General features: G+C 43.5%; 1 protein-coding gene across 2 annotated transcripts in view; it reads right to left on the bottom strand.

Annotated features, from left to right (window-relative positions):
• Positions 1-14053: 14053 nt before the first annotated feature.
• Positions 14054-18363, bottom strand: part of AQR (aquarius intron-binding spliceosomal factor) — a 119290-nt gene continuing 114980 nt past the window's right edge. The window contains exons 36-37 of one of the 2 annotated variants that reach the window (XR_004348719.1): positions 14387-14415; positions 14054-14156 (exon numbers count right to left, since the gene is read on the bottom strand). The gene's annotated coding sequence lies outside the window, so the exon portion shown is untranslated. Of the gene's footprint in view, positions 14157-14185; positions 14416-18363 lie in introns of those variants that run through there. The other variant, XM_032624671.1, reaches the window with a different exon arrangement.

The following is an 18363-nucleotide window of genomic DNA, read 5'->3' as shown; positions in this document are numbered from 1 at the left end:
TTACTTAAATTAGGTTTATGTTATTTGATCATCTAAAAGCAAAGATTTAGATTGGAACCAAAGTCAGTTGATCCTTTTTTGCCAGCTTGAGCTGGCTGGTATGATGAAAGGAAGGGCAGCGTTGCCACTGGTATTGTCACAGTGTCTAGTTTTAGAACAACAAACAGAGAAGAATGATAACTGGCACTGGGCAGGCATGCTTAGAAGACTACTGAGGAACTTGACGGTGGACAGAAGATTTGTGAAGGCAGAAAATGTGTATTATTTTTATCAAGTGCCCTCCTGAAGGCAACTGTTGACTGTCATAAGTCTGCATAGTTGGAACTCTGCAATAGATAGACCATACCTCCTGATATTCATTTGAAAAAATAGAAGACACAATCCCCAAGGACATCGTCCAGACAGTTAGTGTTGAATGGAGAAAGAGTTTACTACAGGCTGGAGTGATCAGGGAAGACTTCCTGGAGGAGGTAGTGTTCGGTCTTGAGGTTTGAGTAGAGTTGACAAGGAGGACAGGAAAGGGAGTGGCATCTCAAACAAGAGGCACAGAAGAAGCAAAGCTTTAGAGGTGGGAAAGTTCAAGACATTTTCAATGGAAACTAAGGAACGCGGCCTGGCTGAAGCAGAGATGTTTGGGGATATAGTTTATTAAATGCATTTGACAACTTAATTAAAAGGAGAGAGAGAGATGCATTCTAATGACACGCTTCTTTATCAGAAACTTGTTTTTTAACCAGAAGTAATCATAATACCAGGAGCACAAGGGGTACATCTAAGTCACCAGAGAAGACTGGTTTGGATGCAAACGTAATAAGAATGAAACACACATCCATGTGTTTGACAAAAAGCCCCCATCCTAGATGAACCCACCATGCACCTTCTCTGGGCTTATACCCCAGCAGATGAAAACTTACCGGGACATTTTACCCACATAGAGCATTAGCTGCCCAGCCATCTTTATATGTTTCTCTGGTCAGTTCATGACTTGATTCTCCACATTAGTTCACACCTTTTCACTTCCTTCAAAGCTTCAATGAACTCCCACTCTTGAGACAGCCCTGTGAAAAGGACTTTTAGAAGTGCGGCTAGTGGATGAATCCCAGTTACTACCAGGAGTTTGGAATGAGGGACCTCTAGTAGCATCATTTCCTAGGAGTTCACTTGTCTTCTTCCCTGAATTTCTCCCTCCACACTTTACATGTACTAACTCCTGGACTTTTTCTCCTCCCACCTGTACTCTCCCACAGTGGTGTGCTGCTAAACTGGCTCTCTGAAAGAAAGAAAGCCTGGATTTGTTAGTGTTTGTTGATTTCTGTGGTATAAAGATTCCCACCACAGCTGCTTTCAAGCTACCACCAGCTTGAAATATTTAACAACCACCAAGATCCTGGGAGGCAAGTCTGGCTCTCTGGATCACCTGCGTCACACCGGGCTCCCTTCTCATTCCTCAGACCACTCTTCCCAGGGGCCTCTACTCTCTGGCCTTTGTAGGGGTTTTGTGCTTCATAATAGAGTCGCAGCAACCAGGATCAGCTGGCTGAAGTATCCTGAAATCACTGACGTTAGACCTGTAGGATGCTAAACCGCATCTTTTACTGTTCCACGGGTTAGGGCTGACCTTTCATCTCTCATGAAGTTCAATATTCTAGCAGTACCAGGCAATGTTAGGGAAGCATTAAACAACAAGATGCACGAAAAAGCCTCTTCCCTCTTCAACGAAATTCTGGTTCCTTAGCATTCTGGGCATAGTTCTTTTGCACACTGACAGGAGGCAAGAGCTGTTATCCCTGATGAATTCTCCTTCAGTGCTTCATACACTTCAATGTTTGTACAATTACCAGGGGATCCTGATAAAACGTAGATCCTGAGCTTCCCTGGTGGCGCAGTGGTTGAGAGTCCGCCTGCCGATGCAGGGGACATGGGTTCGTGCCCTGGTCCAGGAAGATCCCACATACCGCAGAGCGCCTGGGCCCGTGAGCCATGGCCACTGAGCCTGTGCGTCCGGAGCCTGTGCTCCGCAACGGGAGAGGCCACAACAGTGAGAGGCCTGCGTACCGCAAAAAAAAAAAAAAAAAAAAAAACTTAGATCCTAATTCAGGAGTGGGAGGGCGCTGAGCGTTTGCATCCTTAACAGGCTCTGAGGACCACACTTTGAGTAGCAGCAGACCGGATGACCTCTAAGGTCTTTTCCAACTCTGGTTGGAGAAGGTTGGTTGGCCTGTTGAGTAGGACTCTTCATTAACACTCAACAGTTCTAAGGACTCTAGCGAGGTCTGCCAGCCTTTCAACTCTGTGACCCCACTGCCCTCACCTTTTGCCACAACTTGGCTAAATTGTCGACTAGTACATCCCACCCTGGCAAAGTCCACATCCTCTGCTCCTCACACAGTCACCTTCAAAGCATTTCTCCTGCTCACCCCTTCTTTCCCACCAACCCACCTCCGGTCCCAGCTTACACTCCCTGGTTCCAGGTCCTTGGTCCAGTTTCCACAGTGCCCTTAGCACATGTGCATTTTTAACTGGGGTTATTTACACGGTGTCCCTTTTCCATGTGTGTTCTCATGCACATAATATCCATTTACATCCTCTCTTGAGTCTTTAAGAACAGAAGTCGTGACTTTTCTCCCTTTTGTCCTCTGCTCGGAGCCAGGTATGTAGCTCCACACAGGTCGTCCCAGGGAGACAACATTCATAAGTGTCAACCAGTGTCTTCTAGTGTCTCATCTTCCCTGTTGCTTCTTTTTAAAAATTTTTGTCAGTCCACATAGATAGGTTAATTTTCAAATGCTTTTTATTTTATTATTATTATTAGTTTTGGCCGCTCTGCACAGCATGTGAGATCTTAGTTTCCTGACCAGGGATCGAACCTGCACCCCCTGCGTTGGAATCGTGGAGTCTTAGCCACTGGACCACCAGGGAGGTCTTCCCCCTGTTCCTCCTTAAGTCCTTCCTTGACTGACCTTCCTTTTTCCACGCTTCAAACATATTCTTCCTCTGCAATGCGATATCACTGAAAACGCCAGGGACCCTGGGTCATAGAGAACCACATCCTTCCCAGCTTCTGCATGTGGAGCAGCACAGTATGAAGAGCCTGGAAGTGGGGTAAGAAGGTCCTGCCTGAGTTCAAATCCCACTTGCTCCCCTGATTAGGTATGTATGACCAGGTAGGTGATTTTGCCTCTCCAAAATGATTTCTTTGTAAAAACGGGATAGTGGTGCCCAACTCAAGCAGTTGTAAGGGTTTAAGAAAATAATTCATGGGAAGCACTTAACACAGTGTCTAGCATGGAGTAAAAAATGTGCGACCTTAAACTCTCTCAGTCTTGGCTCCTTGTGGGCAAAATGAGAATAACAGTACCCATCATACAGGGTATTTGGGAGGGTAAAATGAAGCAGTGTGTGCGGCGTGCCTCAACACTCCACCCACAGATGGCCCCCTTGCTTCTCCTTTCCTGCCATGTGGGCAGGATCCTGAGGTCACCCTTGCTCTCGGTGCTTTTTCTCTCCTCTCCCTGCTCCCATTCTCTCAGGCTTCCTTCCTTCCCTTCTTTCCCTTAATAAGTGTTCAATGACTGCAGTGACAGTGTGAGGGGAGAGTGGAATAATATTGGTCTCCCTTAAAGAAGTGTAATGGGGAAAAACCATGAGCCTACAGGTAAATGGGGATAGAAATATAAAATAATGACCACTTCTACATTAACTTTTTATTCGGTCATTGAAAATTATGTTATGTGGGAAATATCTGACTCTATAAGACATAGTCCTTCTCTCTAGATGTTTATAACTACAAGTATGAGCAACAACAAAACGTTTACTTGAAATAAGATTAAATTGTGGAAAATTTCAACCTCAAACAGAAATACTATGGCCTAAAAGACAATGACCGCACTTAAAATGATATTCTCAGCTGACTAAAATCAGTCTTTTTCTCTGTTTCCATTTTTACTTTGTTGATTGCTTAAAAGAAGAAACTACTAGTGAATTTTGTGTTGCATTCTCTCATCTTACAATGGATCCCAGGGGATATATCTTAAAGAGTGAAGAATTCATATTCAAGAATATGTCAAGCTACTGGAAAAGAAGAAAATCCTAAGAAATCCTAAGTCCTTTGGAGAAGGGATACAAAAGATGGAAATTGCAATCTTCTTAGATTCTCAACCCTGGCTGCGAAGTAGAATCACTTGGGGAGATTTTAAAAATTATCAAAATCCAGGGCCCGACCTAGACCAATTAAATCAGAATTTCTAGGCATTAGCAGTTTTATAAGTTCCCCAGGTGATTCCAATGTGCATCCTCCGTCGAGAAGTGTTCTGTTAGTTGACCAGCGGGAAACACCACCTGTTAAGCAGATTGGTAAAGGAAGGTAAGAGTCCAACTTCATCTGAGAGCACGCTCTCACTCTTGTTCTGACCTCCAACCAAGGCCTTTTTTCAATTCTCCAAATGCATCAAAACTTCACAAAGGCCCTCTGCCTAGAATGACCTTACTCCCTCTCCTTTTTCATCCATCCCATTCTGGTTCATTCCCAAGGTTCAGCTCAATGACTTCTCAAGGAAGCCTTGGCTAACTTAGACCATAATACCCTATGCTTCTCCTCAGCATATACTGTAAGTAAATAAAGTACTGTGTAATTAATTGTGTTTTACCTTTATGCCTTCCTAGAGCAGGAGTTCTCAAAGTGTGGGCTGTGGACCAGTAGCATCAGCCTATCAACTTGTTAGGAATATGCAAATCTTCAAGCCCCACTCCAGACCTACTTAGTCAGAAAACTCTGGGGGTGGGGCCAGGTTTTAAGCAGCCCGCAGGGTGATTCTGATGCAAACTGAAGTTTGAGAGCTAATGCGCTAGAGTCTTAACTCCTTGAGGGGCAAGGATCACACCTGCTTTTTTTGTTTTTTTCTACTGCTATATCCTCAGTGTCTGCCTCAGTGTCCTGTGTCAGGTATGCACTTGATAAATACTTGTTGCATGAGTGTAAGGCTCAAGAATCTGAGGTGGAGGTCTCTATGCCTGGCAGTAGGGAGCATATTCATTTAGGTTAAAGATAAACTCTCTACCACATAAATCCATGTGCGTCGTGGGAACTTATTCATCCTCAGCTGACGCTGTTGGCAAGGGCCAGCTCACTCAGGGCCTTACGTGGCCTTGTTAAGGGTGTTGGTCTTTATCTTAAGAGAAATTAGAAGATATCAAAGGATTTAAACTGTGAGATGACAGGATTTAGAGGAAGGAGGAGGGTACTATAGCTTCCAAGAAGGACGTTGGTTACAAGAGAAAGGGCAGCAGTGGTGACAAGTGGAAAGACAGGACTCTGGGTGAGTGTGAGAGGAGGGTAGCTGCCCCTCCGATGGGCTGGTGGCAGAAGACCTCAGGGAGAAACCAGGGGAGGTGGAGAGATGAGACGTTTGAATAAAAGGTCTGAGGATCTGGCGGATGCTCTGGAGGCACAGGAAGACTCTGGAAAGGAGTCAAGGAGAGAGGGTGCGTGCTGGGCGGAGCAGCACGAATAACCCAATCTCAACAGTCTCCTGCAGGCAGCTCGGCCCTGGGCCTGATGGAGAGCCATGGCTCGTGACGCTGCCTGGCAGCCGCAGTTTCACATAGAGTTGTTTGGGGCCCATTTAATTTCTAATGAGGAATTTCGAGTAGCTCAGCATCAAGCAGGACCTCATGTTCTTGTTCTATGAATAGTGCCTGGGTTCTGGCTGAGAACCTTATTGTCCAGATCTAGCACCGTTTTTTATCCTCATAAGTTGCTGGATAAGGTTGATTTTTTTCTTCTTCTCAGTCCTTCCTTCATTCCTCTACATACTAGGTACCTGGTAGCGCTCTAGGAACTAGGGTTTAAATCTTCCTCTAGAATCCTACTCCCATGGCTGGGTTCCCTCTTCCTACAGCCAGATTTCCTTGATGACAGCTATCAGGCAAGTGACACCCACTGTCACCTCCAGGAGAGGAGTCCCAGGATGATAACCCACTCCATGGTTCAAAGTCACCAAGAAAGACACAATTCATGCAGGAACTGGATGGAACAACGTTTCCCTCAAATAGAGAAGAGAAAAAGCAAGATCAGCTTCAGTGTTTGCATATTGGTTCCCCCAAGGCCAGTGGGTCTCGCCCTGCAGCTGATGCAGGGTGATGGTCTGCACACACCCTTCTCCTGCTGCAAGAGAAGGACCCGATTCCCTCCTCACCAGTAATGGCTACAGTAGAGGAGTTAACCAGGTGCCATACGACACACAGGCTTACACAGAACAAAAGGAGTACATTTGAGTCTAAAACAGGAAAAGATATTTCCGCACAAGGCAATAGGCCCAGCACAGGCTGTGAGGGCTTTTTATTTTCTTAAGGAAGGTTTCCAGGGCCAAGGCCCATTCTTATGTGGCTGTGCAGGAGTTGAAAGACTGCATTTCTCAACAACTATCTCACAGAATCTTGGGATTCTTAGCGTTGAAGGAGGTCTTTGGGGTCATTACATATGTTCCCCCATCGTGCTACTTTGTCCATTGTCTACTATGTAGAATTTGGCTGTCAGACGTCAGGGTGCTCCATTACCTGTCCCAACTCACATGCCATGTCCCAGTGAACCCAGCCAGTTACCAGCCATTCCTGGGTCTGATTCAAACAGCTACTAAGCCAAAACTCTGACATTTGAGGAAATGAGTATGTAAACAGTCAATAGTAAAGTAAGACAGTATATAGGACAATAGACCCACAAGGTCTGCAGCAACCAATCCAGGAAGCCAAACCTCAACCTCCAGCAATCAGCCCAGAAGGATCAGGACTTGGGCAAAGACTGCCAGCTTCCCTACCTTTAATCCCTGCTTCCAGTGCAGGACCAACCGGAGAAAGTCAAATATGCTCCCCAGACCAATCACGTAAGCTGCACTTCTTCTAGCTAGCCTGCATCCAGCTTCCACAGGTGAACAGCCTCCAATCAGCACATACCTGACGCCTCCTCCTTTTTGTACTATGAAGCTTTTCTACTTCCTACCTGCCTTTGCGTCTCTGCCAAACACCACTGAAAGTGGCTGAGTCCCTTACTATAGACAGCTCTGAAAAATATAGCCACTGTTTTCATTTGGAAGTTCTTTATATATTTCCACACATTAGTGGACAACAAATTAAATAAACTTGGAATTATCTCCTAGCTATCATGGACTTGGTGAAATAAAACTCATAACTAGAAGATGCTGAAAGTAATCTGAGGGGAATAGAACTGCATTTTTATATTTTTCAGTTTCATTGAGTTAAAATTGACATAAAATATTGAATTAGTTTAAGGTGTACAACATAATGATTTGATATAGGTATATATTGTGAAATAATACATATTTAGTTAACATCCATCACCTCACAGATTCTTTTCTTGTGATGAGAACTTTTAAGATCTATATTCTCTTAGCAATTTTAAAATATACAATACAGTATTGTTAACTATAGTTGTTGTATATAACAAGATAAACACTGTATATTTGAAAGTAATGTACATGCTGTACATTATATCCACAGAGCTTATTTATCATATAACTGGAAATTTGTATCTTTTGACCACCTTCACCCATTTCTCCAACCCTCTACCCCTTACCTCTGGCAACCACTAATCTGCTTTCTGTTTCTATGAGTTAATTTTCTCTTGGTTTTCATATATAAATATCATACAGTATTTGTCTTTCTTTGTCTGACTTACTTCACTTAGCATAATGCCCTCAGGGTCCACCCATGTTGTTGCAAATGGCAGGATTTCCTTATTTTTATGGCTGAATAGTACTCCCTTGTGTATGTGTGTGTGTATATATATATATATATACATACACCACATCTTCTTGGTCCATTCATCCATTGTTGGACACAGGTTATTTCCATGTCCTCGTTATTGTAAATAATGCTGCCATGAACATGGGGGTGCACATATTTCAAGAAAGCAATTTGTTTCCTTCATATACCCAGAAGTGGAACTGATGGATCATATAGTAGTTCTATTTTTAATTTTTTTTTTTTTTGCGGTACGCGGGCCTCTCACTGTTGTGGCCTCTCCCATTGCGGAGCACAGGCTCCGGACGCGCAGGCTCAGCGGCCGTGGCTCACGGGCCCAGCTGCTCCGCGGCATGTGGGATCTTCCCGGACCAGGGTACGAACCCGTGTCCCCTGCATCGGCAGGCGGACTCTCAACCACTGCGCCACCAGGGAAGCCCCTATTTTTAATTTTTTGAGGAAACTCCATACTGTTTTCCATAGTAGCTACACAAATTTACATTCCCACCAATGGTACACAAGGGTTCCCTTTCTTCCATGTCTTTGCCAAAACTTGTTATCTCTTGTCTTTTTTTGTGTGTGTGTGGTACGCGGGCCTGTCACTGTTGTGGCCTCTCCCGTTGCGGAGCACAGGCTCCCAACAAGCAGGCTCAGCAGCCATAGCTCACGGGTCTAGCCGCTCCGCGGCATGTGGGATCTTCCCAGACCCGGGCACGAACCCGTGTCCCCTGCATCGGCAGGCGGACCCTCAACAACTGCGCCACCAGGGAAGCCCTATCTCTTGTCTTTTTGGTGACAGCCATCCTAACAGGTATGAGATGATATCTCATTGTGGTTTTGATTCACATTTCCTTGATGATTAGTGATGTTGAATACCTTTTCAAGTACCCGTTAGCCATTTGTATGTCTTCTTTGGAAAATGTCTATTCAATTCCTCTGCCCATTTTTAAATCAGATATTATTATTATTTTTTTGCTATTGCATTGTATAGAACTGCATTTTTAAAACGTATTTAAATCATATGGAAATCCATGGTCATGGATAGTCATACAGCAGAGAACACTTGGCTAGGGATAAAAGAAAAGAAAAAGACACATGCTATTTTTGCAGGATATGCTACAGACCATCGAGCCAGAATAAAGATAAGGGTAATATTTTTGTGACATAGATTATAAAACTGGCAAAAAGAGAAAATTCTAGTAAAAGATGTGACTATGAAATGTCTGCTAAAAATCTAATTTTTTCCAAAATAGAGAATCAGATGCACTTCTGACTTGCTTTGTTAATATTTCAGGAATAAAACAAACCACAAAACCAAAAAGATTGGGGCTTCCCTGGTGGCACAGTGGTTGAGAGTCCGCCTGCCGATGCAGGGGACACGGGTTCGTGCCCCGGTCCGGGAAGATCCCACATGCCGCGGAGCGGCTGGGCCCGTGAGCCATGGCCGCTGAGCCTGCGCGTCTGGAGCCTGTGCTCTGCAACGGGAGAGGCCACAACAGTGAGAGGCCTGCGTACCGCAAAAAAACCCCAAAAAGATTATGTGGAAGTGGAGGAGGAATCAAAGCTAACAATCTCATTAGAAAGTTCTGAAAATATGGGAGGAATGGAATGAATTGCATTGAATGAACTGGAGAATGCACAGCTCTGCAAGCAACAGACTAGGAAAGATGGCTGGATCTTGGCAGAGTTTTTCTAGTCTTGTAATAGCTGGATCACTGTTGGAAATTTAACAGTCTGTTTTTTTCTTCTGTTCAGCATTACAGCTAAGCGTCCCCACATTTACATATAAAGCAGTGAGGTCAGCAGTTATGTTATTTTAGCATATGGTCTTATTTCTGCTATGCTAATACTGGTAGATATTTTGGGCAGTTAGGACTAAACACTGAAATAAGAAAAGCCACCACCTACGCTCTGCTACAGTTATATTTTCCACTTAGAGTTAGTGTTTGCAAATTGCCCACACTTCATTTTAATCAACTTTTATTACTTTACTGAATCAACTTAATGAAGTTTGTATTAAAAAACAATATTGCTCATGATTTCATCAACTCAGTAATCAGCTCGGTAACTTAGTAATCCTAACTAGAGTGGAAGAAATGAATCTCAAATAAGGGGCCAAGTCTTAGGTCTTCCAAATGCACTTCTCAGCACGCATACATTCCAGAATTTTCAGCTATATCTACATTTTAATGTAACAGCCAATACTATGAAGAGAGGATACTGGAAAAAGCATCTCAGATCATATCTGCATCAAGCAAAGTATTAGCATTGCAGACTGATTGTTTTTCATTGAAAGATTGAAATTATTCTTTTTTGACAGCTAAATATAATTCACTAAATAAATATTTGCAATCATTAAATAAATACTTGTATATCAACTATGTGCAAGACACTGTGCTTGCTACTGTAAAGCAGGTTGACTGAAAGGTGGAAGATTTATTCTCCAAGTTTCTTAAGTTTTAAAATGTATTTCCTTGTTTCTACCTATCCATGTTTCTCTTAGAGGCATCCAATCTATATATCTTAAAATGCCATAAAAATGGTTACACATTTGTTCATTTAACCTAACTTCTTTGAAGAAACGTCGGTCAAGCCAATTCACCTTTAATTAAATAAATATTTCTCAAATGTGGTATTTTGGGGGGGGCTTGAATGATCTGAAAAGCATGTCCGAGGTAGTCCCCAGAAAGCACAACCCGATAAGCAGAAAATGTTGATTCTGTGAAATTCCCCACTGGTTTAGTAGGTATGAGCATCTGGGTGCTGATGAAATGCATGCTTGGATGCCACCCCTTCCACCAAAAGTCTCAGTTCTCCATGTGTGCACACAGTCCTCCCATGACTAGGAGGCTATCGATTGTAAATCCACCATCAATTCAACAATTGATATTTGGGGAAAAAGAAGCCACTCTATAAAATATATACATGGTTATAAATGTTAGAGAGAAAGGTACATCTTAGAATCCAAGTAATATGATTTTCTTATAAACATACATATATATATCATATATATAATGTGTATTTTTTCTCATAAGCATACCTATATATATTTTAATATCTCTCCCTCTCTCAAACACACACACACACACACACACACAGACACACACACCATCGTCATCATTATCTATGTGGGAAAATCTCCAACATCACAGTAAATATATTTCAATCTCACATCCTGATTAACACATGCCATCAGTAGACACACACTTCTCACATAAGTGAAGCAATTTTCACAGTTTGGGTGCCGTTCTCCCTTCTCTAGATATTACAGTGCAAATGAGAATTTCAGCACGATGATATCATGGTTAGTTTAAATTTACGGCAGTCAGGAAATTCCCAAAGCAGATGAAGAACTTCTAAACGTCACACGCGAACACAGCTAAGTATAAATAGCAGTGGTGATCCCAACACTGATTTTCATTGTGTTTAGAGGCATTTAAATCATATCACAAATGGGACTGGATTTTTTTACGTTGATTTATATAATTTTAATTATTTAGGAACAATCACTTTCTAAAACTCAATAAAGAGATTAGATGGGACATTTGTGGGGGAAGTTAAACATGGCTCCTAACCACAGGAGAAAAATGTATGGCAAAGGAGAAAAGATAAACAAGAATAGAAGATGACATATAGCAATCTGTCAGCTCCCAAAGGATATGCTGGTTTTCATGACAGTGTTTTCTGTTTTCTCCTTCAATGCTTTACCCAGCATGCTGCTCAGTAAGCCACATTCAGGTATAGGATTGGGACAGACACTACTGATAATAGGTGACTGCCTTTAGGTATCCCTGATATATAACATGGCTTGTCCCCTAGCAGATTTTGGACAATGGTTTTAAAGCACATGTTTTAATCCAAGATAAGAAGCTCAAGGCTACTAAAGAGAAGATAGACTTTTTACATGTAAGTGTGTGTGAGTGTGTGTGTATATATATGTGTGTGTATATATATATATATACACACACACACACATAAATATGTATATATAATATATTTCAAATGTAAGGCAAAAGATACTACAAAGCTATTACAGAATGTAAAGACTTCTGGTTCCAGCAGATAGTATACCAGGATAATCTTAAACTAACCTAGGAAAAACAACTAGAAATGTTGGATAGAAAATAGGAGTATTTTTTAATAAGTGTATAGAAGTCTTTGTAAAAATAAAAAAAGAAAGAAAGAAAATCTCCAGATGCTAGGAAGGAAGAGTGGGGGGATGGGGGGAAGAAATGAAAAAAAAAATGCAAAAAAAAAAAAGAAAAAAAGGAAGAGGCAACTGAAAACCTGAGAGGTAAGGATGTGTTCTGATGAAGGGGCTATTCTAGAAAATGCTATCCACTACAGTAACCTAAGGGCTTGAGTAATTTTTTTCCTTTTAGGTTGACTTAAAGTTCTATAAATTTTCCTGAGAATTACAAATCTGATGCATACACATTTTAGTGTGTAGCTTGATGAATTTGAAAAATGCTTACACCCATGTAACCAGTACCCCCAGTCTAGATATAGAACACCTCTATCACCCCAGAAAGTTTTCTTAGGCCCCTTCCAGTCAATCTCTATACCCACAAGCAATTATTGTTCTGATTCCTATCACCACAGATTCCAGTGACCGTGTTTTTGAATTTTATATAAGTGGAATCATAACATATGTATTCTTTTATGTAAGGCTTCTTTCCACAATGGGGTAAGATTTATCTATCTATAAATAACTGCGCCTAAAAGGGTTGCTTACCTCTGACAAAACCTAATGATAATGACAAAGGGTATTTTTGGAGAATTTCAACCGACACCCTACTATACTGTAACGGGAAAACAGGATTCCAGTATCAATCTCATGTCCTGCCTCATGAAGAAGCTGCTGGTAACCCTCAACCAGTGTGGATGGGGAATGAAGTCTATTTGGACCCACCTTTATGGCGCGAATTACTTCTGTCACGCAGGCACGGATCTGTGTGCGAATGCTGACGTTTTCTTCAAGGATCACAGTTTCCAGATTTGGTCTTCACAGGATGCACTTATTTGTAGACTGTCCTCAATCACTGAGTCATTATTATTTTGTTAACCTGAGTAGTCCTGCAGCTTCACGTTTCTAACACGGGCACGATGGGTCTTCTATTTCTCAGGAGCCGGGGACAAGGCAAGTTTCATTCTGTTTTCCTGGGACAAAGACATGGGAAGGCCTTCGTATCTAGTTTCCTCATAAAAGTCTCTTTCTGTTTGAAGAAGCTTTTGTGCGACACCTTGATGCTTCCTCAAATCAACAATAGCACAGAACTTCTATTTAATTTACTCCCCCAATTGCATGGATTACATACACTGCAGGCAGTCTGGAGCAGTGAGGGGCTGTGAGAGGGACCCTTGATTGGTTTCCTCTCACTCATTCTAAAGGTGGTGGTGATGACAGTGGCCTAGAGGTATGTTATGGCCTTTCTTTGGCTCTCCAGGTATGGGAATGAATTTTTTTAAATGGCTGGGGAGAAGCACAGATACCCGATTATAAATTCCACCACTTCAAGATTTCATTAGCACACTACATTCAGGTGAGTGAGCATTTGGAGCTTACTAGGTAATGATCGATGCTGACCCTGAGCAACTAGGAAGCTGCAGGATGGCTGGCATCCTTCAGATGCTGCAAACACATGGCCACAGGATCAGTACACTGTCCCTGTTGAGCTGTTAAATGGGGCTGTGCTAGCTTCCCAGGCTTGAGAAGAAATTCGGTCGGTAACATCTTAGCAGAGCGCGGCACACATGCCACACAGGTGACCTTAGCTGGTGCGCTTTCTCACAGCTCCTCTCTCAATGCGAACGTCTCCATCAGTACGTGCACCACTTTCCTCCCAGTGGTCAAATGTTTGACGTTTTAGTTCGTCCGTGATGGCAAAGGTCCTCTTTGTTCGAAGCTCCAGGCAGGGTTTAACCAGAGCAGCTCAGGGCACGGCCACTGGGATTGGATATGTGCTTTGCGATGTCTTCATCTAAATGCTGTTGGACAGCTTCTCCATCACAGCGAAGGAAGGAGGGAGGAAACATTTCGGCTGGGCCAAGGTGGGCGTGGGAAGGAGAGGAGGCAAGCACAGGCTCCCTGCCCCGCGCAGGAATGCAGGAGTGGAGGCGAAAAGAGGCCGGTGAGCGTGGTGACTGGGATGGGCCTGGGGAGGGCAGTGAAGAGTTCAAGACCTCTGGCACTGGAAGATGCAGAAAATGTTGACAAGGAGGAGGGGAAAGGGACCCAGGGGAGAGCCTGGGCCGTGAGCCAGAAGCAGAAGAGAAGGCTTTGCGCGCCCCCCAGCACACGCCACCTTAGTGGGACGCGCTCCTGTGCGGATGCCTGTGGCCTCCCTCTCGGCCAGGCACTTGCAGCTGAGCGGTGAGTCAGCGCTGGGCCGTTGTTCATCCTTTTTTTTTTTTTTTTTTTTTTTTTTTATGCGTTACGCGGGCCTCTCACTGTTGTGGCCTCTCCCGTTGCGGAGGACAGGCTCCGGACGCGCAGGCTCAGCGGCCATGGCTCACGGGCCCAGCCGCTCCGCGGCATGTGGGATCTTCCCAGACCGGGGCACGAACCCGTGTCCCCTGCATCGGCAGGCGGACTCTCAACCACTGCGCCACCAGGGAAGCCCTGTTCATCCTTTTTTGAAGCCAAGTCTCTAGTCATTTCTGAAAAAAGAAAAATGATTGAGGAGGAGCTGGTTTTTCACCTTCAGAACAGATGTGAGTGAACCCATTATGTGTTTTACTAATAAAAGCAATCGCATCTTAAGAGCAGCGTGGGGTTGGGGAATGAATGCTCCTTGAATACCTTTTGTCCATCAGTGATGCTGCCGTCCATGGTGCCAAAGGATAGGTAGAGCTTGCCCAGCAGCAACACGTGAGGCTCTGTCAGGGCACCACCGCCACCAAAAATACATTTCAGAAAGCCAAGTGGTGCTTTTGCTAATTTGAAAGGCCAGAGTGAGCTGCTCACCCACTACACGTACTTCAGGGACAGATGAAAATGGACTCCGTGCCTGCTTCCTCTCAGCAGGCCCCTCTCCACTCCCCCAGAGCCTCCACCTTGTTTCCTGGTGGCACAGAACTCTACACACCAGCCGCCCCCTCCCCTTTCCCAAAACGTGGGTCTGCCCTTCTGGGTAGCACCTCCACGCACGAACCAGTCACAGTTATAGGGCCCGTACTCAAATATCCTGGTTCAAATCCTGGCTCCACCACTTACTGGCTGTGTCAACCTTGAATGGGTTTCTTAATTACTTTAAGCTTCGATGTCCTCATCTATAAAACAGGAAATCTATTGCCCTGGGGTTGTTGTGAGAATCAAATGTAACCATCTGTGTAAAACACATACCACAGCATCTGATGTATAAATACTCAGTCAACACCATCATCATCACCATCACCGTCATCATCTCAGGTCTTTTCCCCAGATCATGCCTGCTCTGTGTCAGAGCCAGACGACAGCAGCCCCATCGCATGTGCTGTTCCCTGACATTGTTCTGCTAAACCAATGTATGACAGAAGCGGAGGATTTGGACACTTCCAGGACTAAGAAGGAACCTTCTTGTCCAGATCTTTTCAACTAATTAAACCCGTGCTCAGCAGGTTCGGACGTACATATTTATTATACTACTGGTCTGATGGAAGGATGCTGCTACACAGTAAGGATGCCCTAAACATTTTTAGCCCAATAAATGATTCCTGAAAAATTTCTGTCTAGCAAACCAAGTCCCATATTCCTTCTTTATATCAGGTGGCTTCTAACCTGCTGGAAACCTGCCCCTCTGGAATCCAATCTAATGTGGGAGAGAAGAAGATTCATAAGCAAGGAACTATAACATCACGTGGAAACACCACCAATCAGGTAGATGATAATCATGGTAATGGCAGCTATGATTTACTGCGTTCCCACTATGGGTCTGGCATTATACTAGTCAATCCTGTATCTCCACATACTGAATCCTTATAACAACTCTTCAAGGAAAGTCTTATTATCCCAATTACACAGATGAGGAAACTAAAGCGATGTGGGTCAGGGTCACCCAGTGAGTGAGCGGCGGAGCTCCTTTAGGGATTTCTAATTTAGGTCTGCCTGGCACACACCCCCACCCCCACCTGTCTTAAACACCTGGGCCATGTCCTGGGTCAGGGCCTTCCACTGCTATTCTCTCTGCCTCACCCTCTTCCAGCATTTGCTCAGTGGGGCCTTCCCTCACCAGCCTGAGTGCCTAGGACACAGGAAGACAGTGAATGTCACAGGAGCAGGTCTGAGGAGCCCACAGAATCTGAGTCACACAGATCAGGGATGAGTATTCCCTGAAGAAGGGCAGACGGTCACCCACAGGCCTGGCCCTGGGCAGCATTTGGAAACAGGTGAACTGCTGTCTATCTAACTCCAGGTACCACAGGCCCTCAGGTACCCTACATCTTTTCAAATCTTCTCTCAGGAAATGTGCTAATAAACACTAATATGTGCAATGCGTTGGCCAACCCAAGTACTTTTCGTCTCACTGTGGGAACAGAGCCTAAGCCACAAAACTGAATCTCTAATGGTGGATTTCTATATGTCAGTGACAAATCTGGTGAGGACACACTTCCCTACTCCTCCCACCCCCAATACCTCATAGGTGGCTTTCTGATCTCCTTATGAGCCTACCAAAGCAATTTTTGAAAGGCATTCAGCAAAAGATAGACAGAAAAGTTCTTTGTGACTAACTCCCCATTACTCAGAAAATTTAAGTGGATCAAACATCCCGTCCCCCTTCACCCTCTGAGCCTGTGGGTAATCACAGTGTTACTGTATAATGTGAAAATTTCCAAATAGAACTAAACTCAGGTCTATAAATATACATGATTGAGGATTCAAATATAGCACTGCCGTATTTTCATGGGGGCTATTTCTGTGTGGTGATTGCCTCGCTGATTTGCAATTTCAGAATACGAATGGCTTTTCTCCAAAACTAATGGGGAACTTGGCAGGGTGCTGCACACCCAGGCCCTGTCTGAGAAAAAGTCTGTTGAACAGTGATAAGTGCTCTTCTTCCCACTTACATAAGCAGAGCTGACAAAAGGCAGCAGTACGACTCCAGATCCTCCTAAGATGAAATAGTGTTTGTTGGGTTTCTCTTCTGGTGCTAGAGGAATACTGACTCTTCTGGTAATTAATAATGAAATGATCATGAGTCTGTATCCCTCTATGATATTTTAAATTAAGCGCACTATGGTACAAGTTAGGAATAAATGGCAAGGAGAGTTCTCTGACACTCGATTCACAAATAACTAAAAAATGCTTAAATACAAATGATGTAAATAAACTCATATCCATGGTGACTGAACCAAAGAGGACCTGCCTGAAGCAAACTCTATGGCTGTTATAAGCAAAACATTATCATCTCCAGCAAACAGAGAGAAAAGTCGATTTCCAACGTGTCCTGAACTCCACATCATAAAGCAACGTTTCCAGTATCGTCACAGACAATACAACCCCCCTCTGAGCAAGGCCTCTGTGGTTATATTCTGAAACAGTTTAGAGAATGATGGACTTTGGACTCGAAGCTCAAATCCCAGTTCTCTCACTTATAAATTTTGTTACTTTGGACAAATAAGGCTTAGAGAAGTTTTCTCAACTGTACCGTGGAGATTTCAAAGTAATACCAAAGCCTCAGGGTTATTGAGAAAATTAAATGAGAGAAGGCATTTAAAAGCACAGTATTTAGCATATAGTAAATACTCAGTAAACATCTTTAATATTTTGTATGAAAGTCTATCTTCAGTGTCTCTCATTGATTCTGAGCCTCCTTTTCCTGGCTCCATGGTTCTTATTTCTGGAGGACCTTAGGACACTCCTTCCTGCCAGCCACTTTCAGGGAAATAGGCCAGGTAAAGAAATAGAACCCAACTCCATGTCAGAACCCCAAACCTTGTGTGAAAGAAACAATTCTAGAGTAGTTGCTCCTTAAGATAGGGGTTTAAATATGGTGGAGAAGGAAAGCTAGGACCCCAAATTTAAACCAACACCAGAGAGAGTTAGTATGAAGCTGATGAAGGTTAAGTTTCAAGACTCCTCTCTTGCATGGCCCCTTCCAAAACCTTATACCTAATTTTGTGTTCATAATTTTGCATCCTTTTTCTTAAATATGGCTCTTAAATTTGTATACACTTTGGGCCCACCAAAACCTGGAACTGCCCGTGTCTAATGAATATGCTCTGAGCCCATCTGGTAGCAGGGGTGACCTGAAGCTGTGGATCACAGGGCTAGCCTTACATGTCTTTCTTTCACCTTCTTCTAATGAGTCCCAGGATTGGTTAAAGGTCAAGGATAAGGCTATACCTGCAGGTGGAGTCTAAACATTCCTTGATGAAAAGAAGAGTCAGTGGTATCAGGAATGAGGCAGAGTCTGATCAACCTGAGGATTAATGGTAATTCTCTAGAGACTTAGAGTTCAGTAAGGGAAATGAGACATTACAAAATAGGTACAGAAAGGCATTAAATCAGTGTTTTTCAAATGTGGTCCGGTCCAGCTGTGACGGAATGGCCTGACCAATCCTCACCAAGAACAACTGAAAAAGCTGGATAGAAATTGAGAAAAAAATCTGTTTGAAGGCACCAGAAAC

This window comes from Phocoena sinus, chromosome 2 (assembly GCF_008692025.1).
Source record: "Phocoena sinus isolate mPhoSin1 chromosome 2, mPhoSin1.pri, whole genome shotgun sequence".
Taxonomy (NCBI): Eukaryota; Metazoa; Chordata; class Mammalia; order Artiodactyla; family Phocoenidae; genus Phocoena; species Phocoena sinus.
This window is presented reverse-complemented; position numbering and strand designations above follow the sequence as displayed.